At 46.1% G+C, this 26,694-nt stretch overlaps 1 long non-coding RNA gene across 1 annotated transcript; it reads left to right on the forward strand.

Moving 5' to 3' along the window:
* The first annotated feature begins 11,198 nt into the window (after positions 1-11,198).
* On the forward strand, positions 11,199-25,989 carry LOC141107210 (uncharacterized). Its single transcript, XR_012235817.1, has 3 exons — positions 11,199-11,254; positions 20,019-20,093; positions 25,414-25,989. It is a non-coding gene; the product is annotated as an uncharacterized lncRNA (long non-coding RNA).
* The last annotated feature ends 705 nt before the right edge of the window (positions 25,990-26,694 follow it).

Below are 26,694 nucleotides of genomic sequence, written 5' to 3' on the forward strand. Positions count from 1 at the left end.
AAAAGCAGTCCCACTTACCAAGATGGTCACTGTATACTAAAAAGCCACATTTAACCCCAGCCCATGGAGCAAAGGTAGACTCTGATGTAAAAGACAGGTGCACTTTTTTTATACTATGGTCAAATGCAGATTTCCACCCAGATGAATACACGGATAAAGTAAATCCTCCTGGCAACAAACCACAGATCATGAATGGGTAAGGAGCAGTGTCAGTATATATCACCAGGGCAGGACTTAGGGTGGTGGGGGCCCCTGGGCTTGAGTCACTTTCAGGCCCTACCTTCTATATATTACTTTAAACCTTTAGTTTTCTTTTAAGCGTGCCGCTCTGATACCGTTTGTCCGCCATTACATCACTGTCTAATGTAGACAGGTTTTCTCAACGGCAGTAAACGAGGCACTACGTAACTGCAAATAACCAATCAGCAAACCTCAAGATAAGAGTTTAAGGAATTTTAAGGAAAAAAACAATTTAAGGAAAAAAACTTACATTTAAATGCTCATCAGTGCAGCCTTGCACAGCGTCCATCGGCATGCTTGTCCAGTGTCATTTGCAGCCTTGTCAGTGTCATTTCCAGCCTTGCAGCCTTGTCAGTGTCATTTGCAGCCTTGCAGCCTCCATCTGCAGCCTTATCAGTGTCCATCTGCAGCCTTGTCCGTGTCATTTGCAGCCTTGCCCAGGCTGCAGTTAAACTGCAGTGACTTGTCAGTGTCACTGCAGCTTAAATATGGCGCCGCCGAGATACACAGAGCCGGTCCTGTGTATCTCAGCTCCTGTCGGCTTTTCTCGGCTCCTCTCGCAGTCATGCCCAATGATGGACATAACACAGGTCCAATGGCGGGACTGGGCGTGACTGTGAGTGGAGCCGAGTGCCGCCGATATACATACATAGCCGAGTGTACTTGGCTAGCTCCACTCACAGTCACGCCCAGTCCCTGTGTTATGTCCATCATAGGGTGGGACTAGCCGTGACTGTAAGCGGAACTAGCCAAGTATAGCCGAGTACACTCGGCTGAGGCCCGCGGGGCTCCCTATTGGGCGGGGCCCATGGGCTTGAGCCCAGTCAAGCCCAATGGTAAGTCTGGCCCTGTATATCACATAGCTGTATAGAGAGGTAAGTCTAAATTCCAAAGTGCACCAGCAGTCAGAGGTAAATACCTGTGAGGTTGTATAATGTCAGGTTAAAACAGTCCACCAAGCTGGAGATCCCTATGTGCAGGAAGATGCACTAATGGGCTGCCTAGTTATACATGTTGCTCCGCTCTGGAGCCACACCCACTGGAAAAACCTATCCCCAATAGGGGATTCATTAATTAAAGCGGTTGGTCATTTTTACCTACAGGTAAGACGATAATAAGGCATACCTGTAGGTAAAATGAATATCTGCTAAACCTGCATGGGAAACACCTGGGGCAGCATCTCAAAGTATATCTCAATCTGGTTGAGAAACCCTCTGCATTGAACTGGATCACCCCTGAATCATTGGGAAAGTGGAGCGGAACCAGACATGCCTCTTATTGAGGCAATACTCGAGGCGGGTGCCTGCACAGAGACCGGAACAGCAGAGACGGCCTGCGACAGAGGTTGTACCGGAGCGGCCACAATGGGAGGGTCCAGGTGAGCAGTGCAAAATAAGAAGCGTTCGTAACGCTATGGCAAACTGATCCATGCGGTGATCCTGGTCATCCAACCTTGTAAAAATATTACCAGCAAGTGGATTGCCTGCATTTTCTGAATTCATGGCCTTCGCCTACTGTCAGGAACCATGAATCAGACGGAGACAGAAAATGCAGTAAAAATTGCACCATTAAATATAGTGGTAAAAATGGTACAAATAGTAAATGTAGTCAAAACATAGCCAAGTGTAAACAAATCGGGTAGTCAGAACAAGCCAGGAAATCAGGGAGCCAGAGATCAGCGTAGTCAGAGCAGCAGACAGGATCAGGAACCAGAAGGGACATCAGCCAGGCAAGTCTTCAACAGGAAACCAGCAGAGAGTCTCTAGATATGTTGACCAAGGCGAAGGCACAGGATATCTAATCCAGGCAGCTTAAATTGCCAGCAGGGCTTGTTAACAAGTAGGATATGATAGCCGGGTGAGTCACTGTGGAATCATGAGTGCTGGCAATTAACTGACAGCTGAGCAGCCTGAGCTCTGATAAGGGAGGGCTGAGCCCAGCCCTTATACTCCCACGCGCGTGCGGGAGTGACATCATCATGGCTCTGGCCAGTCACAGCGCCGGAGCCTGCGAACCCGGGAAGAAGTGCCGAGGAAACATGTCCGGGCAAGCTGTGGGAGCCTCGTTCTAAGGTAAGTATTTCATAATGTGCTACTATGTGATGCATACCATCACATTATGCTAATGCCTTGCAGGTTTTTTGTTTTTCGTGCAGGGGATTTTTCAGCGGTTTACTACAGCTTTAAAGTAAAGAAATGTCCCACTCACCAAGATGATCACTGTGTACTAAAAAAAAAAAAAAAATCACACTTTACACAGCCCATGGAACAGAGGTAGATTTTGATATAAACCACAGGTGCACCTGGATATTTAACATTATATAGTCAGATGCAAATTTCCACCTGGATGGGTGCATACATGGATAGATTAAATCCTCCTGGCAACAAGCCCCAGAGCATAAAGGCGTAAATAGCAGACTCACTGCATAGCACACACATAAAGTGTCTAAATTCCAAAGTGCACCGCTGCTCAGAAAAAATACCTGAGATTATATAGTGTCAGGCTTAAACAATCCACCAGGCTGGAGATCCCTGTGTGCAGTGAGATACACTGATGATAGATAAAGCTCTGTGATTTTTTCCATAATATTCAAGGGGTTCTGCAGAGCAGAAACCCACAACCAACTATAATGCTCCTCCTCTAAGATAAATTGATTTTTTATTAAATGATAATATTCAACTCTGTGACAATTGTGAATTGTGTAATGTGGAGTCTATAGGACATACTCCGATTCCCTTGTTTCCGTGTATCTATTGTCAAACTCTGTTCCGAAAGATCAGATGCATTCTGTGTTATTTTAAAACTAGATATATTAGAATGTCCCAATTTGGGTGCAAAAGCATTCAAGATAGGTGCTGAGTGTTGAGAAAGACAGAACATTTTGAGGACACCCTGTGACCAGAAGAGGAGTATCCAGCACTTTTTAAAGGTGTTTAACCAGTTCAGCCCGGGAAGGTTTTACCCCCTTAATGACCAGAGCATTTTTTGCATCGCTTTAACTGACAATTGCGCGGTCGTGCGACTCTGTACAAAAACAAAATTCATGTCCTTTTTCCCCACAAATAGAGCTTTCTTTTGATGGTATTTGATCACCTCTGCGGTTTTTATTTTTAGTCAGTTTGAGCAGGAGAGCTGACCTGCCGCAGTATATCTGCGTTAGCAGGTCGGCAAGTGGTTAAAGGTCTTTCCTAAATTAGAGATTAAATGTAGAGGGTGCCCCGCAAATCCTGCAACCCTGCCAAACTGGCCAAGGATCTCCTGAGAGGGAGAGAGAGACTGTCAGTGTCTGCGGTGGGGAATTTCTTCCCCTCTTTTCCTCCTCACTGACTCACACAGGCATTCGCCGCTCTCTGCTCCCTCCCCTGTGTTCCTATTAGCAGGGGGAGAGGGAGCCAATCAGAGGGTAGTCAATAACAAAACCATTGGGAAGGACTTTAATATTAGATCACTAGAAGAGCCTGCCGGTTGCAGGACGTTCATTTGGGCCTTGCCCGCAGGATTGTTGAGAGGGCACTTGTCCATTTGCAGAAAAAAAAAAAATCAGTATTTATTACAAATGTAGTTTAACAACGGTTGTACTGTATATATCCAAAATAAGAATAGTAAGAATACATTCCTTTATAAAACATTCTCTCCTATAAATACCTTAACATGTTTCCCAGGGAAAGCTGCTTCCTCAGGGGCCACGGCGAGCAGAACGTAAATCTAATAAACAAACAATATGCACATCAAAAAAGAATTGCTGATTGCTAAGTAGGGATGAGCCGAACACCCCCCGGTTCGGTTCGCACCAGAACCTGCGAACGGACCGAAAGTTCGCACGAACGTTAGAACCCCATTGACGTCTATGGGACTCGAACGTTCAAAATCAAAAGTGCTCATTTTAAAGGCTAATTTGCATGGTATTGTCCTAAAAAGGGTTTGGGGACCCGGGTCCTACCCCAGGGGACATGTATCAATGCAAAAAAAACTTTTAAAAACGGCTGTTTTTTCGGGAGCAGTGATTTTAATGATGCTTAAAGTAAAAAAAAAAAAAGTGAAATATTCCTTTAAATATCGTACCTGAGGGGTGTCTATAGTATGCCTGTAAAGTGACGTGTGTTTCCCGTGTTTAGAACAGTCCCTGCACCAAATGTCATTTTTAAAGGAAAAAAATCTCATTTAAAACTGCTTGCGGGTTTAATGTAATGTCGGGTCCTGACTCCTGGCAATATGGATGAAAATCAGTGAGACAAACGGCATGGGTACCCCCCAGTCCATTACCAGGCCCTTTGGGTCTTGTATGGATATTAAGGGGAACCCCGCACCCAAATTAAAATAAGGAAAGGTGTGGGGCCACCAGGCCCTATATACTCTGAACAGCAGTATACAGGCTGTAGGTTTGTTGTTAAGTAGAATCTCTTTGTAATTTTGAACGGGTACATTTTTAACGTGTTTAGCTCCAGCCAAAAAATCTTTTTTAAGCTTTTTGGAAAACATAGGGAAGGGTTATCACCCCTGTGACATTTGTTTTGCTGTCTTTCCTCCTCTTCAGAAGATTTCACCTCACTTTTTGTCCCAATGGATTGGAAAGCATCAGTGGAAAGGAGAAATGTTTTTCCCATATTAACTCTTACAGGAGAGAATTTCCCTTCCTAGGGGTAGATTTATTCTCACTTCCTGTTGTCTCCTTCCGTTTGCAAGTAGGAGTCGTTTGTAAGTTAGTTGTTTGAAAGTAGGGTCCTGCCCTATATACTCAGCAGAAATTTGGGCCTTAGGTGTTGCTGTGGCCACAACACTGTAAGCCCTCACAGGGCTCTGCTGTGACATATTAGATCAAGAATTGTAATTACATGCCCCTGTTGAACAGGAGCTGAAAAATTAGGCCTTAGGCACTGGTGCTGGTGCCACAACACTGCAACCCCTCACAGACACTCTAGTTGGAATGCAGGAACGAGCCCTGCTGCAAAGTATTGCATCAAAAATTGTAATTACACGCCCCTGTTAAACAAGGGCTGAAAAATTGGGCCTTAGGCACTGGTGCTGGTGCCACAACACTGCAACCCCTCACAGACACTCTAGTTGGAATGCAGGAACGAGCCCTGCTGCAAAGTATTACATCAAAAATCGTAATTACACGCCCCTGTTAAACAGGGGCTGAAAAATTGTGCCTTAGGCACTGGTGGTGGCGCCCAGAACCAAAAATGCTCTTACAAGCTATCAGCGTGATGATTGAGGAGGAAGAGGATAATTACTCAGGAATAGTCACTCAGCATCAGCATAGGCAGTCTTTGAAGGGATCTGAGATTTCAAAAAAAATTATTCGGTTACATCAGCATCAGGTGCTTGGTAGCTGGTGGTGATCCAAGACTCATTCATTTTTATGAAGGTCAGTCGATCGACCGAGTTAGTGGACAGACGCACCCTGTGATCGGTTACCACGCCTCCAGCAGCACTGAATGTGCATTCCGAAAGAACGCTGGATGCAGGACAGGCCAGTAGCTCAATTGCATACTGTGCAAGCTCTGGCCAGTGATCCATCCTCAAGACCCAGTAACCCAGAGGATTTTCGGTGGGAAAGGTGTCCAAGTCTGATCTTGCCCCTAGGTATTCCTGCACCATGTAAAACAGACGCTGGCGATGGTTGCTGGAACCAATCATACCTTGGGGCTGCGGACCAAAAAATTGTCTGAACGCATCGGTCAGACGGCCACCTTCTCCACCGCTCCTTCTTTGACTGACCGAAGCCTCAGCAACACGTTGTCCAGAAACAGGAGTTTGTAACCTCCCAGTCTCTGGGAACCGCGTTGCACAGACCTTTCTGCAAGGTCTCCTGAAGATGTTTCATCCTCTGCTCCCTCTGCGATGGCAAGATAAGGTCCGCAACCTTACCCTTGTAACGTGGATCAAGGAGGGTTGCCAGCCAGTATTGGTCCTTCTCCTTGATACCACGAATACGAGGATCCTTACGCAGGCTTTGCAGGATCAGGGAGGCCATGCAGCGTAGGTTTGCTGAGGCATTCGGTCCGGAGTCCTCTGGGTCACTAAGGACAATCCTCCCAGCCACGTACAAGTCCATGTGTTTCTTGGGACTGATCCCTTAAAGACTGCTGCTGATGCTGAGTGCCAGGCTCCACCTCCATACTGACACAATCTTCCTCCTCCTCCTCCTCCTCTTCCTCCTCGTCCTCTTCCTGTGTGATCGGCGGGCACGCAGGAACACTGTCTGGATAAAGGGGGCCTTGAGAGCTAAGGAAGTCCTCCTCTTCCTGCCTCTGTTCTGCCTCAAGTGCCCTGTCCATTATTCCACGCAGCGTGTGCTCCAACAGGTGGACAAGGGGGACAGTGTCACTGATGCATGCACTGTCACTGCTCACCATCCTCGTGGCCTCCTCAAATGGTGACAGGACAGTGCATGCATCCCTGATCATGGCCCACTGGCGTGGGGAAAAAAAACCAAGCTCCCCTGACCCTGTCCTGGTGCCATAGTCGCACAGGTACTCATTGATGGCCCTCTGCTGCGTGTGCAGCCGCTGCAGCATGGCCAACGTTGAGTTCCACCTGGTGGGCATGTCACAGATTAGGCAGTTCTTGGGCAGGTTAAACTCCTTTTGGAGGTCCGTCAGCCGAGCACTGGCATTATATGACCGGCGGAAATGCACACAGACTTTCCTGGCCTGCCTCAGGACATCCTGTAAGCCCGGGTACCTGCCCAAGAACCGCTGCACCACCAAGTTAAGGACGTGAGCCAAACAGGGCACATGGGTCATTTGTCCCTGTCGGAGGGCAGAGAGGAGGTTGGTGCCATTGTCGCAAACCACCATTCCTGCCTTAAGTTGGCGTGGCGTCAACCACCTCTGAACCTGCCCCTGCAGAGCTGACAGAACCTCTGCCCCAGTGTGGCTCCTGTCCCCCAAGCACACCAGCTCAAGCACCGCATGGCATCTTTTGGCCTGCGTACTTGCGTAGCCCCTTGAACGACTACGGAGCACCGCTGGTTCCGAGGAAGAGGCCATGGAGGAAGAAGAAGAGGAGGGGGTGGAGGAGAGAGGTGTGTCACAATCATTAGCATTTTGGAGGCGTGGTGGCGGAACAACCTCCAACACTACTGCACCTTGTCCTGCATCCTTCCCAGCTGCCAGCAGAGTCACCCAATGCGCCGTGAAACTTAGGTAACGTCCCTGTCCATGCCTGCTGGACCATGAGTCAGCGGTAATATGCACCTTACCGCTGACCGCCCTGTCCAGCGAGGCATGGACATTGCCTTCCACATGCTGGTAGAGAGCCGGAATCGCCTTCCGTGAGAAAAAGTGGCGTTTGGGTACCTGCCACTGAGGAACTGCACATTCCACAAACTCACGGAAGGGGGCAGAGTCTACCAACTGAAAAGGCAGCAGTTGAAGTGCTAGCAATTTTGCCAAGCTAGCATTCAACCGCTGGGCATGTGGATGGCTGGGAGCAAACTTCTTTCGGCAGTGCAGCAGCTGGGGCAGGGAAATTTGCCTGGTACAATCTGACGTCGGTGTACCAAAATCAGATTGCCCACAAGTACGTGGCTGTGACACACCTAATTCTACACCTTCATTCCTCTCAGTGCAGGTCTCAGAGAGGACTGAAGGTCTAGTGGGGTTGGAAATCTCAGCTGATGAGGAGCAAGCAGAGGTCCTCTTTGTTCTTTGGTGTGGGTCTTTTAGATACGCTTGCCAACGAACTGCATGGCAGGTCAACATATGTCTGGTCAAGCATGTGGTACCCAAGCGGGAGATGTTTTGGCCACGCGAGATACGCTTGAGACATATGTTGCAAATAGCAGCGGTGCGATCTGATGCACTCGTCTCAAAAAAGGCCCACACCAAAGAACTTTTTGAATAACGCGCAGAGACTGCAGCGCCCTGCACATGTGGAGCTTTGGGGTGTGATGCAGTCAATGTGCTGCCCTTAGGCTGGCCCCTGGAGGGCATCCTGCCTCGTTGGTGATGTGCCGCCTCCTCCTCCTCCTCCTCCTCTTCTCTCCTATCAGGCACCCACGTTGAGTCATTGACCTCATCATCCCCTCCCTCCTCATCACTGGAGCAAACCTGGCAGTATGCTGCAGCAGGGGGAGCATGACTGCCAGATTGCTGTCCTTCTTGGGCACCCCCTCTGTCCGTGCTCGTGTTACTGCCTTCATCGAGCTCAGTATCATCATCAGAGCCTTCCAAACGCTGGGCATCCTCCTGGAGCATGTACCCAACACTGTGGTCAAACAGTTCGAGGGACTCCTCAGGAGGACATGGTGGGGCTAGGGAAGGAGTCACTGATGACATTGAGCCGAGGGAAGAGGCCGCTGCTTTGCCAGACAAAGTACCCTGGGCATGGGTGAGAGAGGATGAGGAGGATGAGGACGGCTTGGTCATCCACTCGACCAAGTCTTCCGCATGTTGCGGCTCAACATGGCCAGCTGCCGAAAAAAAGGCCAAGCGTGTCCCATGGCCACGTGCTGATGAGGATGCACCGTCTCCACGACCAGCACTAGACACAGAGCCTGCTTGCCCTCTCTTATTGGCTTGTGACTGTCTGCCTCTCCTTCTTGGCCTTCCAGACATACTAATGGCCTGTAGCTGCACTAAGCTGGGATATATATATATATATATATATATATATATATATATATATATATGTACTGATACTGCAGCTAGCAAAATCAACTGCCTGCCTGTAGTATGAGAACACCACCAACCTTCTACAGGTAGCTTTAGCTGAACACTGTGAGCAAGACGCACCCCACTAACTTGTAGGTTTAGCAGAACACTGTGAGCAAGACGCACTGCACTAACTGTAAATAGTCTAGCTGCCTGACTGTGGTACTAATAGGATCAAAAGAACACCAGCAATTTTATTTAAAATACTGTAACAAGACAAGCCTGCCTGTCAGTAAGAAGATAACAGGAACGGATCTAGCTGAACACTGTGAGCAGGACGCACCCCACTAGCTTGTAGGTTTAGCTGAACACTGTGAGGTGGACGCACCCCACTAACTTGTAGGTTTTGCTGAACACTGTGAGCAGCACGCACCCCACTAACTTGTAGGTTTAGCAGAACACTGTGAGCAGGACGCACTGCACTAACTGTAAATAGTCTAGCTGCCTGACTGTGGTACTAATAGGATCAAAAGAACACCAGCAATTTTCTTCAGGTAGCTGTATTTACTGTAACAAGACAAGCCTGCCTGTCAGTAAGAAGATAACAGAAACGGATCTAGCTGAACACTGTGAGCAGGACGCACCACACTAGCTTGTAGGTTTAGCTGAACACTGTGAGGTGGACGCACCCCACTAACTTGTAGGTTTAGCTGAACACTGTGAGCAGGACGCACCCCACTAACTTGTAGGTTTAGCAGAACACTGTGAGCAGGACGCACTGCACTAACTGTAAATAGTCTAGCTGCCTGACTGTGGTACTAATAGGATCAAAAGAACACCAGCAATTTTCTTCAGGTAGCTGTATTTACTGTAACAAGACAAGCCTGCCTGTCAGTAAGAAGATAACAGAAATGGATCTAGCTGAACACTGTGAGCAGGACGCACCCCACTAGCTTGTAGGTTTAGCAGAACACTGTGAGCAGGACGCACTGCACTAACTGTAAATAGTCTAGCTGCCTGACTGTGGTACTAATAGGATCAAAAGAACATCAGTAATTTTCTTTAAAATACTGTAACAAGACAAGCCTGCCTGTCAGTAAGAAGATAACAGGAACGGATCTAGCTGAACACTGTGAGCAGGACGCACCCCACTAGCTTGTAGGTTTAGCTGAACACTGTGAGGTGGACGCACCCCACTAACTTGTAGGTTTTGCTGAACACTGTGAGCAGCACGCACCCCACTAACTTGTAGGTTTAGCAGAACACTGTGAGCAGGACGCACTGCACTAACTGTAAATAGTCTAGCTGCCTGACTGTGGTACTAATAGGATCAAAAGAACACCAGTAATTTTCTTCAAAATACTGCAACAAGACAAGCCTGCCTGTCAGTAGGAATATAACAGGAACGGATCTAGCTGAACACTGTGAGCAGGACGCACTGCACTAAATGTAAATAGTCTAGAAGATAACAGGAACGGATCTAGCTAAACTGAATACAGTGTATATATATATATATATGCAACACCTGGGATGCATATATATACACAATACACTTTAAGTGCAGCTAACTGACTGACTGTCCTGCCTAATCTAGCTAACTCAAATGAAATGACACTGTCTCTCTCTCTCTCTAAGCACACCGGAACACACTGCACAGGGCCGCCGTGCAGGCGGCCTTATATAGTGTGGGGCGTGTACTAAATCCCCTGAGCCATAATTGGCCAAAGCCTCCTTGGCTTTGGCCAATTATGGCTCTCTGTTAAGGCGGCGCTGTGATTGGCCAAGCATGCGGGTCATAGTGCATGCTTGGCCAATCATCAGCAAGCAATGCACTGCGATGCCGCAGTGAATTATGGGCCGTGACGCGCCACACGAATTTGGCGCGAACGGCCCATATCGTTCGCAATTCGGCGAACGATCGAACAGCCGATGTTCGAGTCGAACATGGGTTCGACTCGAACACGAAGCTCATCCCTATTGCTAAGTAGTCACTGACTATGTTTATGAAGTTTTGTGTGCAGAAAAGCATAGGTGATGGAAGAGTTTATACAAATAATTGTGCTGAGGTTTGTACATGTCTTTTAGAGTCTCGCTTGCGGCACAGGAACTATTCACACAATAATGAATAAAAATTCTCAAATCCTTTAGTAAATGAGCCTGTCTCATACTGTTTTACACAATACACATTGATGTAAGTGACATATTCTGGTTCTTCTACTAAAGGGCAGTTTACACAAAGTGGGTCAGGGCGCCCTGACCTAACTCACAGACTGACCCAAGCTAATAGTTAACTGATTTTGAAGCTGATTTTTATTTGACCAATATCAGTGCAGTTATTGTGTAATGCTAAAATCAAATATAAATATCTCATCAAAACGCACCTCATTCTTAGGAGAGATAAAGAAGTGAATCAGGTAAGTTTAAAGTTATATTTTTTGGTAAAGAGATATTGGAGTAGAATTTCTAAGTACTACCCAAGGATCGTCCGTGTTCATTGAATGCTGCCAGCCAGCATTGGGTTAGTGTGTACGCATAGGCAAAAGATTATTTTTTTTAGTTTGGATAGTAGAGGGAAGGATTAAAACTCCTGTCAAGTCTGTATTGCTATCTGTGCAGAGTAACCTTTACTGTTTGTCCTGATGACCATTTTCATAGATGCAGAAAATAATTGGAAATCTAAAATTGTACAGTTGTCACCAAAGCAAAAAGCTGAAAAGTTCCAATGGGAACCTCTGTTATGGTGATGACTGTCTAATAGAAGATTTCCTTTCACATCCTCTTGTATCAACGGGACAGGAAGTAAAGGGAAATCTCCTCAAGTGGACAAAAGTAGCAAAAAACAAAATAGACAGGGGTCCTTATCCTTTCCTATTCTAACCAAAACTGAACAAAACGTTGGTGGTTATACAGTTTAACAGAATTCTTATACATTTTGGAAAGCCATGCATACCCTAGAAGGGTGGACATAACATTTTCACATGCAATTGCACCTGAAAAAATTCACACTTATTTCCATGTATAACTCTCTCATGGTTGGAAAAGCAAGGTGTTACTTCCTCACTGAAGGAATCGCTACGTCACCAGTGAGGGGGTGATGCCCCACTCACCCAGTCAGCTAGACCATAAAGCTGGCCATCCTGCCGGCAGAATGAAAACAAGGAACAAATTTGTCCATCCACACTGCACACTGTGGATGGACTAATCCCGTACTTCAGCTATTGTATTTTTACAGTACAATAGCTGCAGTGGCTGCATTTGATTGGATGCAGCTGCTGTTGGGTCAGCAAGTTTCCTCATGACATTTTCAATATTTTTAACTACTTCCATATCGGGCACTTTCACTCCCTTCATGCCCAGGCCAATTTTTAGCTTTGAACACTGTCACACTTTAAATAACAATTACTCAGTCATGCAACACTTATACATACTGTCACCAGAGCAGTACAGTGTCATCATATGACTGGTGTGGTGGTTATCAGGGACACTGACTGGTGAGAATGTAAAAAAAAAAAAAGATTTTCAATAATTTTTGTTCTTTTCTATTTTTTACATATTATATTTGTCATTATTATTGTTATTTTATTTTTTTCATACTTTATTTAGTACACAATGAATGGCTATGAATGAAAGTCATTCATTGTGTACAACTGTCATGTGATCGCTGTTATTGGACACAGCATCACATGGTACTGGGGCCGGCCCAGTACAAGGATCTGCTACCAGACACAGCGGGTTGTCTGCTGCAGCGCAGGCCTTAGAGAGCGTGTGAGGCACGTGACCGGGAGGACGTCATATGACATCCACCCAGGATGGGAAACCTCCAACTCGGCCATCATTTGTCTATAGACCAGGCAGGAAGCAGTTAATCAAATGATATTGGACAGAAGGCAGCGGCCAGGACTACCCACTGAGCAAATTTCATAAGGTTTCTCGGGAACCGTCCATAATGTGCATGGAGTATGGCCAGAGTGACACATGGAAGTATCTTTTACTTCATTGTTTAGAGTTGCTTAGCAATTCTATCATTAATCAGTTACTGCCAGCGAGGCTCACTGGTGTGACATGGCCTTTAGACAGACAACACCCCCTGAAGGGTATTAGTGGGTTGGGGTAACTTTACACAAACATGGTCACTTTTCTCTAAATGAGCACTTAGACAATGTCTCTTGATTTCCCTGCCCGATCCTCACTGAAATATGAAGAATAAGTCTCCTGATTGGGATATGAGCTCAGAAACCACACACTGTCACCTGCCTGGCTGTTCAGTATGGCAGATGTGCTAAAACAGAAAACATGCATGATTTCAACTTTGTATTTAACTATCAGCTTGTAATATTATTGGTAAAGGCAAAGTGAACCTGCTATGGCAGAGGACAAACTGGGGGACAAGTGAGTACTACAGCTAGACATACAGTACATTGTTTTTACTTATCTTACTACAGACATTTATATAGCACTGATAATTTATACAGTGTTTTACATTTTGTACATTCACGTCAGTCTGTGCCCTAAGGAGCTTACAATCTAAATTTCTTTTCATACATGCATACACACACTAGTGCAATTTAGGCTGCAGTCAGTTATCCTGTCAGCACATCTTTGGAGTGTGGGAGGAAACCCACACAAACCCAGAGATAGAATATCTTTCCCCTTCATTGCTCTACCTGCTCTACTTGCTCTCATTTGTTTTTGAAAATGAAAAAAAAGACAAGAAAAAACATTTTTTTTTCTTTTTTTCAATTTTCAAAACTTTGTGACAAAAAGTGAGGTCTGCAAAATACTCACTACACCCCTCAGCAAATAGCTTGGGGTGTCTACTTTCCAAAATGGGGTCATTTGGGAGGGGTTTGTGCCACCTGGGCATTCCATGGCCTCCGAAACTGTGATAGGCAGTGAAGAGTGAAATCAAAAATTTACGCCCTTAGAAAGCCTGAAGGCGGTGCTTGGTTTTCGGGGTCCCGTACGCGGCTAGGCTCCCAAAAAGTCTCACACATGTGGTATTCCCGTACTCAGGAGAAGCAACAGAATGTATTTTGGGGTGTAATTTCACATATTCCCATGGCATGTTTGAGCAATATATCATTTAGTGACAACTTTGTGCAAAAAAAAAAAAAAATTTGTTACCTTCCCGCAACTTGTGTCACAATATAAAATATTCCATGGGCTCGACATGCCTCTCAGCAAATAGCTTGGGGTGTCTACTTTCCAAAATGGGGTCATTTGGGGGGGTTTTGAACTGTCCTGGCATTTTATGCACAACATTTAGAAGCTTATGTCACACATCACCCACTCTTCTAACCACTTGAAGACAAAGCCCTTTCTGACACTTTTTGTTTACATGAAAAAATAATTTTTTTTTGCAAGAAAATTACTTTGAACCCCCAAACATTATATATATATATTTTTAAAGCAAATGCCCTACAGATTAAAATGGTGGGTGTTTCATTTTTTTTTCACACAGTATTTGCGCAGGGATTTTTCAAACGCATTGTTTTGGGAAAAAACACACTTTTTTAAATTTGAATGCACTAAAACACACTATATTGCCCAAATGTTTGATGAAATAAAAAAGATGATCTTAGGCCGAGTACATGGATACCAAACATGACATGCTTTAAAATTGCGCACAAACGTGCAGTGGCGACAAACTAAATACATTTTTAAAAGCCTTTAAAAGCCTTTACAGGTTACTACTTTAGATTTACAGAGGAGGTCTACTGCTAAAATTACTGCCCTCGATCTGACGTTCGCGGTGACACCTCACATGCATGGTGCAATTGCTGTTTACATTTGACGCCAGACCGACGCTTGCGTTCGCCTTTGCGCGAGAGCAACGGGGGACAGGGGTGCTTTTTTTTTCTTTATTATTTTTTTGCTTTTTTATCTTATTTTTTAACTGTTCCTTTCATTTTTTTTTAATCATTTTTATTGTTATCTCAGGGAATGTAAATATCCCCTATGATAGCAATAGGTAGTGACAGGTACTCTTTTTTGAAAAAATTGGGGTCTATTAGACCCACGATCTCTCCTCTGCCCTCAAAGCATCTGACCACACCAAGATCGGTGTGATAAAATGCTTTCCCAATTTCCCAATGGCGCTGTTTACATCCGGTGAAATCTAAGTCATAAAATGCTCGTAGCTTCCGGTTTCTTAGGCCATAGAGATGTTTGGAGCCACTCTGGTCTCTGATCAGCTCTATGGTCAGCTGGCTGAATCACCGGCTGCATTCTCAGGTCCCCTGTTGAGACAGGAGAGCCAGAGAAAAACACGGAAGACTGTGGGGGGGGGGCATTCCCTCCCACTGCTTGTAAAAGCAGTCTAGAGGCTAATTAGCCGCTAGGATTGCTTTTACATGAAAACCAACCGCTGGCTGAAAAGAATGATACCAAGATGATACCTAAACCTGCAGGCATCATTCTGGTATAACCACTCAAAGTCGTGAATGGCACACCTGAAGACAAAAAAATGGTTAACAATAAAACACGGTAAACGGTAAAGTATAAAAAATTGCATACCTGAAAAGCAAACATGATAAAACATAATAACAATAAAACATTGCAGAATAGAATACAGTAAAAAAGAGCAGAACAATAGAGAGAGAATAGAGAGAGAGAACAATAAAACGACAACTATTTTTTTTTTTATTTTATATTTTTTTTTTTTTTACACTTTTTTTTGTAACTAACTTTTTTAACTGTAACCGGTTCCAGGTTCGGGTCTCTCAAAATGCGATGGCATCTTGGGAGACCCTGTGAAAGTGTGCCTAGTCTGTGCAATGCTGTACCCTATGCTAATACTCAACTAATGAATGGTAGCGTTCAAAACATTCACCAATGCAAAGACCAGGATTGTCAGGACAGGAGGGACAATAATAGCGGGTGTCACGCCTATATCCGCGCTTTCTACAGACACGACATCTTTTTCGGGGGGTTCGTTGGGTAGGGGTACTCGGGAGGACATAAAACAAATGCCTCTCATGCAGCCGACTGCATTTGGTTGGGGATGTGAATGGGGGAAGTACGGGCGCTGCAGAAGTGGTGGGTTCCCAATTAGGATTGGCGAATGCAGCAGGAAGGGCACTATGGGCACGACGGGCCTGTGTTTGTCTTCTTCTTGTGGCAGCGGGACACTACTTGTGCTTGCCACCTCACCAGCTTGAACTGCACTTATGGGACTCGCCACGTCACCAAGTGTTACTGCAGTGCTGGTTTGACTACGACCGGGGTGTACTAGGCCGCTGGCGCTTGCCAGTTCACCAAAACGCTACCAAAGAAACTGTTAGCGATCGCAGGGATCAGGCCTGACTCTGAGAACGCTGCAGTTATGCGTTTAGTGTTTTGTAAGTGACAGTGATCGATCGATCGATACTGCACTTGGGTGGGCTGGGCTGGGCCGGGCGGAGGGGCAAAACGCATGTGCTAGCAGGTATCTGGGCTGATCCCACTGACACTGCATTTTTGTGAACCCTAAACTGCTGGGGACACTAGTATAGATCTGATCGGATCAGATATTGATCCGTTCAGATACTATACCACTAAGGGAGGTGTACGGTGCGTGCGTGGGTGTTAGCGGTACTGGCGCTAACCTGACGCTGCCTGGGGCTGGTGCTTGCCAGTTCACCAAAACGCTACCAAAAAAACTGTTAGCGATCGCAGGGATCAGGCCTGACTCTGCGAACGCTGCAGTTATGCGTTTAGTGTTTTGTAAGTGACAGTGATCGATCGATACTGCACTTGGGTGGGCTGGGCGGAGGGGCAAAACGCAGGTGCTAGCAGGTATCTGGGCTGATGTGGCTAACACTGCGTTAGCGGGGAACCCTATACTGCTGGGGACGCTAGTATAGATCTGATCGGATCAGATATTGATCCGATCAGATACTATACCACTAAGGGAGGTGTACAGTGCGTGCGTGAGTGTTAGCGGTACTGGCGCTAATCTGACGCTGCCTGGGGCTGGTGCTTGCCAGTTCACCAAAATGCTACAAAAAAAACTGTTAGCGATCACAGGGATCAGGCCTGACTCTGCGAATGCTGCAGTTATGCGTTTAGTGTTTTGTAAGTGACAGTGATCGATCGATACTGCACTTGGGTGGGCTGGGCCGGGCGGAGGGGCAAAACACAGGTGCTAGCAGGTATCTGGGCTGATCCCGCTAACACTGCGTTTTTGGGAACCCTAAACTGCTGGGGACGCTAGTATAGATCTGATCGGATCAGATATTGATCCGTTCAGATACTATACCACTAAGGGAGGCGTATGCTGCGTGCGTGGGTGTTAGCGGTACTGGCGCTAATCTGACGCTGCCTGGGGTGACGCATATCACCGGGCTAAACCTTTATTCGGTAATAAACGGCGGGTGCCCTGACACTATAAAAAATAAACGAACTAACCAGCGTCACCCGTAACAGTTATACGGTGGTCAGTGGTGAAAGGGTTAACTAGGGGGCAATCAAGGGGTTAAAACATTTATTAGCTAGTATATGGGGGTCCCTGTATATGGGGGTCCCTATAAAACACTGACGGCGAACCTAAATATTTACCTCCCTAACTAGCGTCACTAGCGACACTAATACAGCAATCAGAAAAATGATCGCTTAGTGACACTGGTGACAGGGGGTAATCAAGGGGTTAAAACTTTATTAGGGGGGGTTAGGGGGGTATCCTAGGCCTAAAGGGGGCTACTAACTGCCCTAACACAGTAACTGTCACAAACTGACACCATGCAGTAATCAGAAAAAAAACAACAAAAAAAACTGCTTGGTGTCAGTGTGACGGGGGGGGGGATTAGGGGGTGATCGGGGGGGATTTGGGGGTAAAGGGGGCGTTTTGTGTGCCTGGCATGTTTTACTGTGTGTGTGTTTTACACTCACATTGAAGTCTTCTCTCCTCGGCGCCGAAACAGAAAATACCGAGCCGAGGAGAGATGACATCATTTCCTTTGCTGCTGTTTAGCATACAGCAGCAAAAGAATGATTTCATTGGCCGGGAGCGATCGCGAGGGGGGGCCACGAACGGATGGTCTCCCCCTCATCTCTGATCGCCGCTGGTCAGAAGCGGACCGCCCACCCGCGGAAGGCAGATCACGTGTATGTACGTGATTCTGCCTGTCCATTCCACCTTGCCAACGTAAATCGGCGTGAGGCGGTCCTTAAGAGCCCTTGCACACTGGGGCGGTTTGCAGGCGCTATTGCGCTAATAATAGCACCTGCAAACCGACCTGAAAGTGCCGCTGCTGTGTATCCAGTGTGAAAGCCCCGAGGGCTTGCACACTGGAGCGGTGCGCTGGCAGGACGGTAAAAAAAGTCCTGCCAGCAGCATCTTCGGAGCGGTGAAGGAGCGTTGTGTATACCGCTCCTTTACCGCTCCTGCCCATTGAAATCAATGGGATGGCGCGGCTATACCGCCGGCAAAGCGCCTCTGCAGAGGTGCTTTGCGGTGGTATTTAACCCTTTCTCGGCCGCTAGCGGGGGGTAAAACCGCCCCGCTAGCGGCCACATACCGACGGTAAAACGCCACTAACAATAGCGGCGTTTTACCGCCGACGCCACCCCCGCCCCAGTGTGCAAGGGCTCTAAGTGGTTAAAGACTGCTCACCGCATATATACTGCGGCAGGGAGGCTCTATTGCGTGAAACAATCTACCTGTACGTAGGGTTGCCACCTCATCCCTTTAAACCTGAACACATATGAATTACACAGGTTCTGAGGCTAATTAAATGCAGATAAGGCAACAAGTGAGTTTAACTACCACATTAATTAGCCACAGAACCTGTGTAATTGATATGTGTTCAGGTTTAAAGGGATGAGGTGGCAACTCTACCTGTACGTCATTTTGTGCAATAGATACTGTGGGCGCACATGCCCGTTGCACGGAGGGACAGCCAATCAGTGATGTCCGCCGGCTACTCGCAATCGCTCCACAGGGAGACAGAACGGGGATCTGCTTATGTAAACAAGGCAGATTCCCCGTTCTGACAGGGAAGTACACAGAGATCTGTGTGTTCTTCCTGTCAGTCCATCCCCCACACAGTTAGAAAACACTCCCAGGGAACACACTTAACCCTTTGATTGCCCCTGATGTTAACCCCTTCCCTGCCAGTGTCATTTATATAGTAACAGTGCATTTGTTTTAGCATTGATCACTGTATTGGTGTCGCTGGTCCCCAAAAAGTGTCAGATTTGTCCGCCGTAATGTTGCAGTACCCGCTAATAATCGCTGATCGCCGCCATTACCAGTAAAAACAATAAAACAATTAAGTCTCTAAATCAGGGGTCTCAAACTGGCGGCCCTCCAGCTGTTGCGAAACTACAAGTCCCATAATGCCTCTTCCTGTGGGAGTCAGGCTTGTAACTGTCAGCCTTGCAATGCATCATGGGACTTGTAGTTTTGCAACAGCTGGAGGGACGCTAGTTTGAGACCTCTGCTCTAAATCTATCCTGTAGTTTGTAGACATGATAACTTTTGTGCAACCAATCAATATATGCTTATTGGGATTTTTTTTTACCAAAAATATGTAGAAGAATATATATTGGTTTAAATTGATGAAGAAATTAGATTTTTTTAATTTAATTTTTTTGGATATGTATTATAGCAGAAAGTAACAACAATCGTTTGTTTTTTTTTCAAAATTATCAGTCTTTTTTTGTTTATAGTGCAAAAAATAAAAACCGCAGAGGTGATCAAATACCACCAAAAGAAAGCTCTATTTGTAGGAAAAAAAAAGGACGTACATTTTATTTGGATATGGCGTCGCACGACCATGCAATTGTTAGTTAAAATAACGCAGTACTGTATTGCAAAAAATGGCCTGGTCATTAAGGGGGTAAAACCTTCCGCGGCTGAAGTGGTCAACCTGTGGACATTTACTCTACTATAGGATATGCATACAGGACAACAAATGACACTATGCAGCTGCTGATCAATGCACTTCCTATGCAGGTGTTAATGATAAATCTTATTTTATTAGAATATATATATATATATATATATATATATAGTTTCATGAGGTGTTGTACTTTTTTTTTAAAGTGGTGTTAAACCCTAAAGCAAAAATGTTTTAATTTGCAGCTTAGCAATTTTTTAATGTGGTGGCTGCATTCTTTTTTTTTTTCTTCTTTTTCTTTTATTTTCACCTGGAAAATCTGCCATTAAGTCTATTGTTTTTCCACTTCCTTTAACAGACCAAGCTGTTCAGACAAAGGAGCGATTAGAGGGTTGAGACAAACCATTTACCACTGAGAGGGGTGCTTACAATGGTAAGTTTTTAATCATCTATGTTAAACCTTTATCCAAAAAGGATAAAACTGCAACTGTTATAAAGTGTTAGCTGGAGTTCAGCTTCAATTTTAGCCAACTGTATCTAAATCTTCTAGTCTAACTACTTCCACCCCAGGCTTGCAATGCTGCAGTCCAAAGGTGTCTGCTTTACTATTTCATCCAGAATGCAGACACCCTTGGGCAGGAAGTGTGTTACTGGCAGGATCACCAGCATACTGTACCGCCCAACATTTTGAGATGAGAATGAGGGACACCTACTAGCAAACGTATGTAGGCATCGGACACGCCCCCTGCCACACCCCCTTAAAGGAGAATTAACCAAAAAAAAGTTAATTAAATCCACAAGGCATTTTTTTTTACCACTACTATTCATTTATATTGGCAGTTAAATTTTGCAAATGCAGCAATCTAGAATTTGGATGAAAGGTTTAGCACTGGGAAACACTTTTTGAAAGATAAAAAGTGCATTTTATATACAACTTTATAGATCAGACCAAAATGAGGGACAAATGAGGGGGAAAGAGGGACAGAGGGACATTGCTCCAAATCAGGGACAGTCCATCGAAATCAGGGACAGTTGGGAGCTATGCACCAGGTGAAATAAAGAAGAATAGGCATAAAAATGAAAACTAATGCAGCCACCGCATCTAAGGACTGGTAAGCTGCAATATATAAACGTTGTTTTTCGGTTTAATACGACTTTCATATTTACACTTTCATAGAGGCTGGATGGTGTCGCTCTCACTATACTTCCTGTGCTGCAACTATAGGAGCTGAGTCTCTTATACACGGAGGTTGTACTGTTGTTTGTCCACCCCTTCCTCTCTCCTGGCCCTTTCACAGAATGCTTTGTATTGGCCTCAGTGAGCCTAAAATATAGCAAGAGCTTGTAAGGCCTCTATGTAATAGCACAGTGCAGGTGGCAGGTCCTCCTTATGGCAATATCAGAAGTATATTAGACTCCTATACCATAGTTGCCAACAGTCCCGATTTTCCCAGGACAATCCCGATTTTGGGACCCTCGTCCCGATCGGAGGCTGTCCCGAATCGGGATTTTCATCATGAAAATCGGGAATGTTTGTTTTTTAATTTTTGGAGCAGCTGGCTCCAGCAAAATGGCCACCGGCACCACCGCTAGATCTTCCCCCTTGTGTTCAGTGGAGAGAGGAAGGAGGCTCGATTCGTGCAGCCAATGAATCGGCTTCTTTAGCTGCACGGATCGGCCCCTCCCCTCTCCACTGAGTGTCTTGCGCGCCGCAGTTTTCTTTTTTATTGCTATGCCATGCCTACAAACACATGTCCCGCCCCCTAATTATTATACGGCTCCACCTACAGCCAAAAAAGTGTCCCACAAATTTTTTTTGCAGTGTTGGCAACTATGCTATACCTCTCCCTGCACTGAGGCCAAACAGATCGAGTACAGGCATAACTCAATTTGCTCCTCTCCTGGGCCCAGCTGGCCAGGATCTGTCACCTGTAAGAGTGCTCTGAGCAGAGGTTCACTGTACACAGAGCCGGTGCAAGGCTATTTTGTGCCCTAGGCAAAACCAGCTATGTCTCCCCTCCCCCCCCTAAAAAAAAACACAGGTCACTGGACTATGGGTGAGCAGGGACTTAGGTAGAAGTGCACCTGCATCTGTGGTGGCACTGGAAAAAAGATTGTCCCTGCATCTTTGGTGTCACTGAAAGAAAGCCCCAGCTTTGGTGGTTTCACTGGAAGGACAAATATCCTTCTGTCCGTGTTGTCACTGGAAGAAAAAAATTGTCCCTGCGTCCATATGTGACGTGCACCAGGAAATCTAAGCGGGTGGGGTGGTAGGAAGCTGGCAGTTGGGTGCAGGTTGGGATGAAGATGACAGTGGGTGGGGTGGTAGGATGCCAGGCACTGGGGGATTTTGATGAGGATGGAGATAATGATGACATCGAGTGTGGTAGTAGGAAGCTGACATGGATACATGGGGGATGAAGATGACAGGGGGTATGTTGGTAGGAAGCTGAGAGGGGGATGAAGATGACAGAGGGTGGGGTGGTAGGAAGCTGACAGTCAGGATGAAGATGACAGGAGTGGGGTGGTAGGAAGCTGATGGGGGGGTGAAGATGGCAGGGGGTGGGGTGGTAGGAAGCTGTCGGGATGAAGATGACAGGAGTGGGGTGGTAGGAAGCTGACGGGGGGGAGATAAAGATGACAGGGGGATGAAGATGACAGCGGGTGGGTGGTAAGAAGCTGATGGGGGGATGAAGATGACAGTGGGGATGAAGATGACAGGGGGATGAAGATGACAGGGGGTGGGGTGATAGGAACATGACAGGGGGATGAAGATGACAGGGGGTGGGATGGTAGGAAGCTGACAGGGGGATGAAGATGACAGGGGGATGAAGATGACAGGGGGTGGGGTGGTAGGAAGCTGACAGGGGGATGAAGATGACAGGGGGATGAAGATGACAGGGGGGATGAAGATGACAGGGGGTGGGGTGGTAGGAAGCTAATAGGGGGATGAAGATGACAGGGGGATGAAGATGACAGGGGGTGGGGTGGTAGGAAGATGACAGGGGGATGAAGATGACAGTGGGGTACCGGGAGATGATGATAAAAAGTAGGATGATAGGACTCAGAGGTAGGGTGATGGGATACCAGGAACAGGGGGATGAAGAGGAGCATGATGATGACAGGGGGACAGTAGGTGACATCATATCATCAGGTCTGTGTGTGTGAGGTCATGGGTGGATGTTGGGGGTGCCCTCGGTCAGGGAGTGACGTCACGGCCACAGGATGCTGTCAGTGTCGGGCAGCAACACCATCATGCTGTACCTTGTGACCCCGGCAGACTGGCTCCCTGATGATCGCTACTCCTGCTCTGGCAGGTCTTCCACTACGGCCGTCCATTAGCAATGGGAAGTCCGGATCTTTAAAGTGAATCGGTTCATTTCGAACTACTCACTGAAATGAACCGATTCAATGAATCGATTCTTCGGTTCACTTGTTGAGTCTGCTGACAAGCAAGTGAACCAAAGCTCTGACTCAACTATATAAAATGATTGGAATCAGAAGACTGATTAACACAGAAGGTTGGCAGGTCCTGGGGACGTTTACTTTGATTTAGTTCATTGGCACAGAGCACAAGCCTATTTTTGTCAGATTAGCTGGCGTCATGAAGTTTGGTGACACACAAACAGCTGTGTTAGGCTGGGTTCACACTTGTGTGATGCGGGAACCCTGCGATTCCACTCGCACGGCAGTTCACACTGACCTATGCAAACTGCTGTGGAGTGTCATACAATCTTAACGACACCCCCATTTTAGCTCGAATGTCGCACTGCGAAGTGTCAGTTCGGACATGAATCGGATCGCATGGGTGTGAATACCCATGCGATCCGATTCTGGTGCGGACCAAAAAAAGGGTCCTGTGCGAGTTTAGCCCGAATGAGATATGATTTCAGCCATACTAACTGTATGGCTGAAATCGCATTGCACGGACATCGCATGCGATTTGCACTGCAGTGTGGTGCAAATCACATGCGATTTTGCACCACGCAGCAGTGTAAACCGGTCCTGAGCCTAGGTTTCCACAAATCTGATGGCTAGCAATGTTAACTGTGAAGTTGGCCCATCAAAATGCAGTTCACATGCACAAAAACCCGCCTTTCATTTAGGCTCCGTTTACACTTGTGCAACTTGTCCTGCGACTTAGGACTGCAAAGTCGCATGACAAGTCGTACCCCATGATTTCCAATGAGACCGGTCATATCTGTGCGACTTCAAATAACAGCGACTTCAAAGTAGTCCCTGCACTACTTTGGTCCCACTTTGATGTGACTTGAGGTCTATAGACCTCCACATCACATAGGCATTGCTTCAAGTCGCTGCAAAATCGCGGCAAAAAAGACTTTCAGGCTTTTCAGGTTAATGCAGTCTGAAAGTTGCACAATTCTGCCGCAATTTTGATGCGACTTAAAGCAATGCCTGTGTATTCTGGAGGTCTATGGACCTCACGTCGCATCAAAGTGGGACCAAAGTAGTGCAGGGACTACTTTGAAGTCGCTGTGATTTGAAGTCGCACAGCTATGAACGGTACTCATTGGAAATCATGGGGTACGACTTGTCAAGCAACTTTGCAGTCCCAAGTCGCAGGACAAGTTGCAGAAGTGGAAACGGAGCCTAAATGAAAAGCAGGTTTTTGTGCACGTGAACTGCATTCTGATGGGCCAACTTCACAGTTAACATTGCTAGTACTGGTGGTGACTCACGATTCTTTCAGTGTACTGTGTTCTAACAACTCATATGATTCTTTGACTCAGTAACTCCTAGGATTCTTTAACTCGGTGTACTGGGTACTCCTGACTCAAGAACTGGATACAAACTTAAAACAGTTCTGAGTGTCAGTGTGCTGTGAGCCGGCTGATTGGTTGCAGGGAGGGGCGGAGCTCTCTCACTCTAGGATCATACTACCAGGCCTGCTCTGCTATGTATTGAGTGCATACTAGTGAACTGTTTCAAACGGATCAGTTCAGTCAGATGAATCGATTCATCCAGTTCACTGAAAAGAATCGATTCAAAAGAACGATTCGTTCATGAACTGGACATCACTACCGTCCATCCTGGAGAGATCAGGGAGCTGCTCAGCCACAGCGGTCATTATCAGCGCTCTGCACATGGTAGGAGATCCGTAAAAACAAGGGAGGACACGGGGGAGGGGAGCACATGGATCCACCTACTGAGCCAACAACTGGTGGATGGAGGTTGTGACAAGCTCCCAGCGCCTCCTCCTCTTCCTCCACAGGACTGGATGGCGGCAGCTTGCTCCCTGAAAGGACTACTTCTGTCACACATCCAGATAGCGGACGTGGCTGCGCCCTAGGCGGCTGACTAGCGGTAGCGCTGGCCCTGACTCTACGGAGAAGAGATCAGGCATCTGACTTCTCCTCTGTAGTACCCAATGGTCATCCTGGAGGTAAAGCCCACAGTCTGCTGATAAAATGGAAATCAAACTCATGGCTACTCTTCATCTCACTGACACCAAGGGGGGCGCTCTTCATCTCACTGACACCAAGAGGGGCGCTCTTCATCTCACTGACACCAAGGGGGGCGCTCTTCATCTCACTGACACCAACAAAGGGGGCGCTCTTCATCGCACTGACACCAACAAAGGGGGCGCTCTTCATCACACTGACACCAAGGGGGGCACTCTTCATCTCACTGACACCAACAAAGGGGGCGCTCTTCATCACACTGACACCAAGGGGGGCGCTCTTCATCTCTGTTTATTACTTTGCTTGTATTTTTTTTATTTTTTTTTGCAGAAAATCCTTGGCAAGATGTTTTCAGTAACAACACTTCTGTTTATCGGTGGAATTCTCTTTGGCCTTTCCCAATGCCAAGCAGGAGACTGGGAAAGGTTTAAAGAAAAGCATCTCACCATTAATGAGACCGATAACTTCAGCTGCGACAAAGCCATGAGAAACCCTATATTTATTGTAGATGGGCAGTGCAAGGACTTCAATAGCTTCATCCATTCAACTACAACTGCACCAATCAAGGAGATCTGCAGAGATGTCCGTGGTCCTAAAGATAAACAAAGTACAGAAACATTTCTGGTAACTACTTGCAGAAAATTTGAAAAGTGTGAATATACTCAAAGAGTTTATAACAATTACATATGTGTCCAATGCAGAAATTACGTACCTGTTCACCTTGTTAGAGTGGGAACGTGCTAATAAGGAAAAGATTTAATTTTTTCCTTTTGCTTTACTGCATCCTTTGCTTTTATAAATGTATGACAGTCATTTTGCCTCCTAAATCCTATATCTAAGCTCATAAAGTCAGGGGATTCATTCTGACTGACATTTTCCCTTATGCACCGATTGTTTCTCATTACATGACAATCTGTACAATAAAGGAGCTTTACTCTCTTTCACATTGTTTTTTTTTTTCTTTTTTTTTCAGTTGTGTAATCTGCCTTTTAAACCCCGAGCACACTTATTAAATAGACAAAAATATATATTCTTTATTCAATAAAGAACTCTTATGCTTAACTGCTGTAACCCATGGCAGCCAATCAGAATTCATGTACTGGTCTGACTTCATCAGAATTGATTCTGATAGACTCCCTGGTTACTACATGTAATGTGGAACTAAATCCACCAATTTAAGGGCCAGTTCACACCATATGCAGTCTAGTGCGTTTTTGTTCTGCATCAAAAATGCATGGAAAGTAGGTTATATGGTTTCCAATGGCATAGTTCACACCAGTGCAATCAGTTCCAGGGCTTTTCAGTTCCAGGAAAAAAGTAGAACGTGCAGCATTTTTCCTGCACTGGAACACAATACAATGCATCAAAAATGCACTGAAACGCATCAAAACTGGACCCTAGAAAGAAGAAAAAAAGCACCTGGAAAGCATCTGGAAACACATAAAACATGCACCATAAAATGCACCAGAACGCATCAAAAATGTGTTATAATTTTGCATATAGAAACACATCCGGATTGGATCTGGAGTGCATTTTTGTGGTGCGAACCGGTCCTAACTGTTTTTGTTACATTCAAGCCATGCCTTGTTAGTGTGCTTATGTTAGCTTTCA

This window comes from Aquarana catesbeiana, linkage group LG09 (genome assembly GCF_042186555.1).
Source record: "Aquarana catesbeiana isolate 2022-GZ linkage group LG09, ASM4218655v1, whole genome shotgun sequence".
Lineage (NCBI taxonomy): Eukaryota > Metazoa > Chordata > Amphibia > Anura > Ranidae > Aquarana > Aquarana catesbeiana.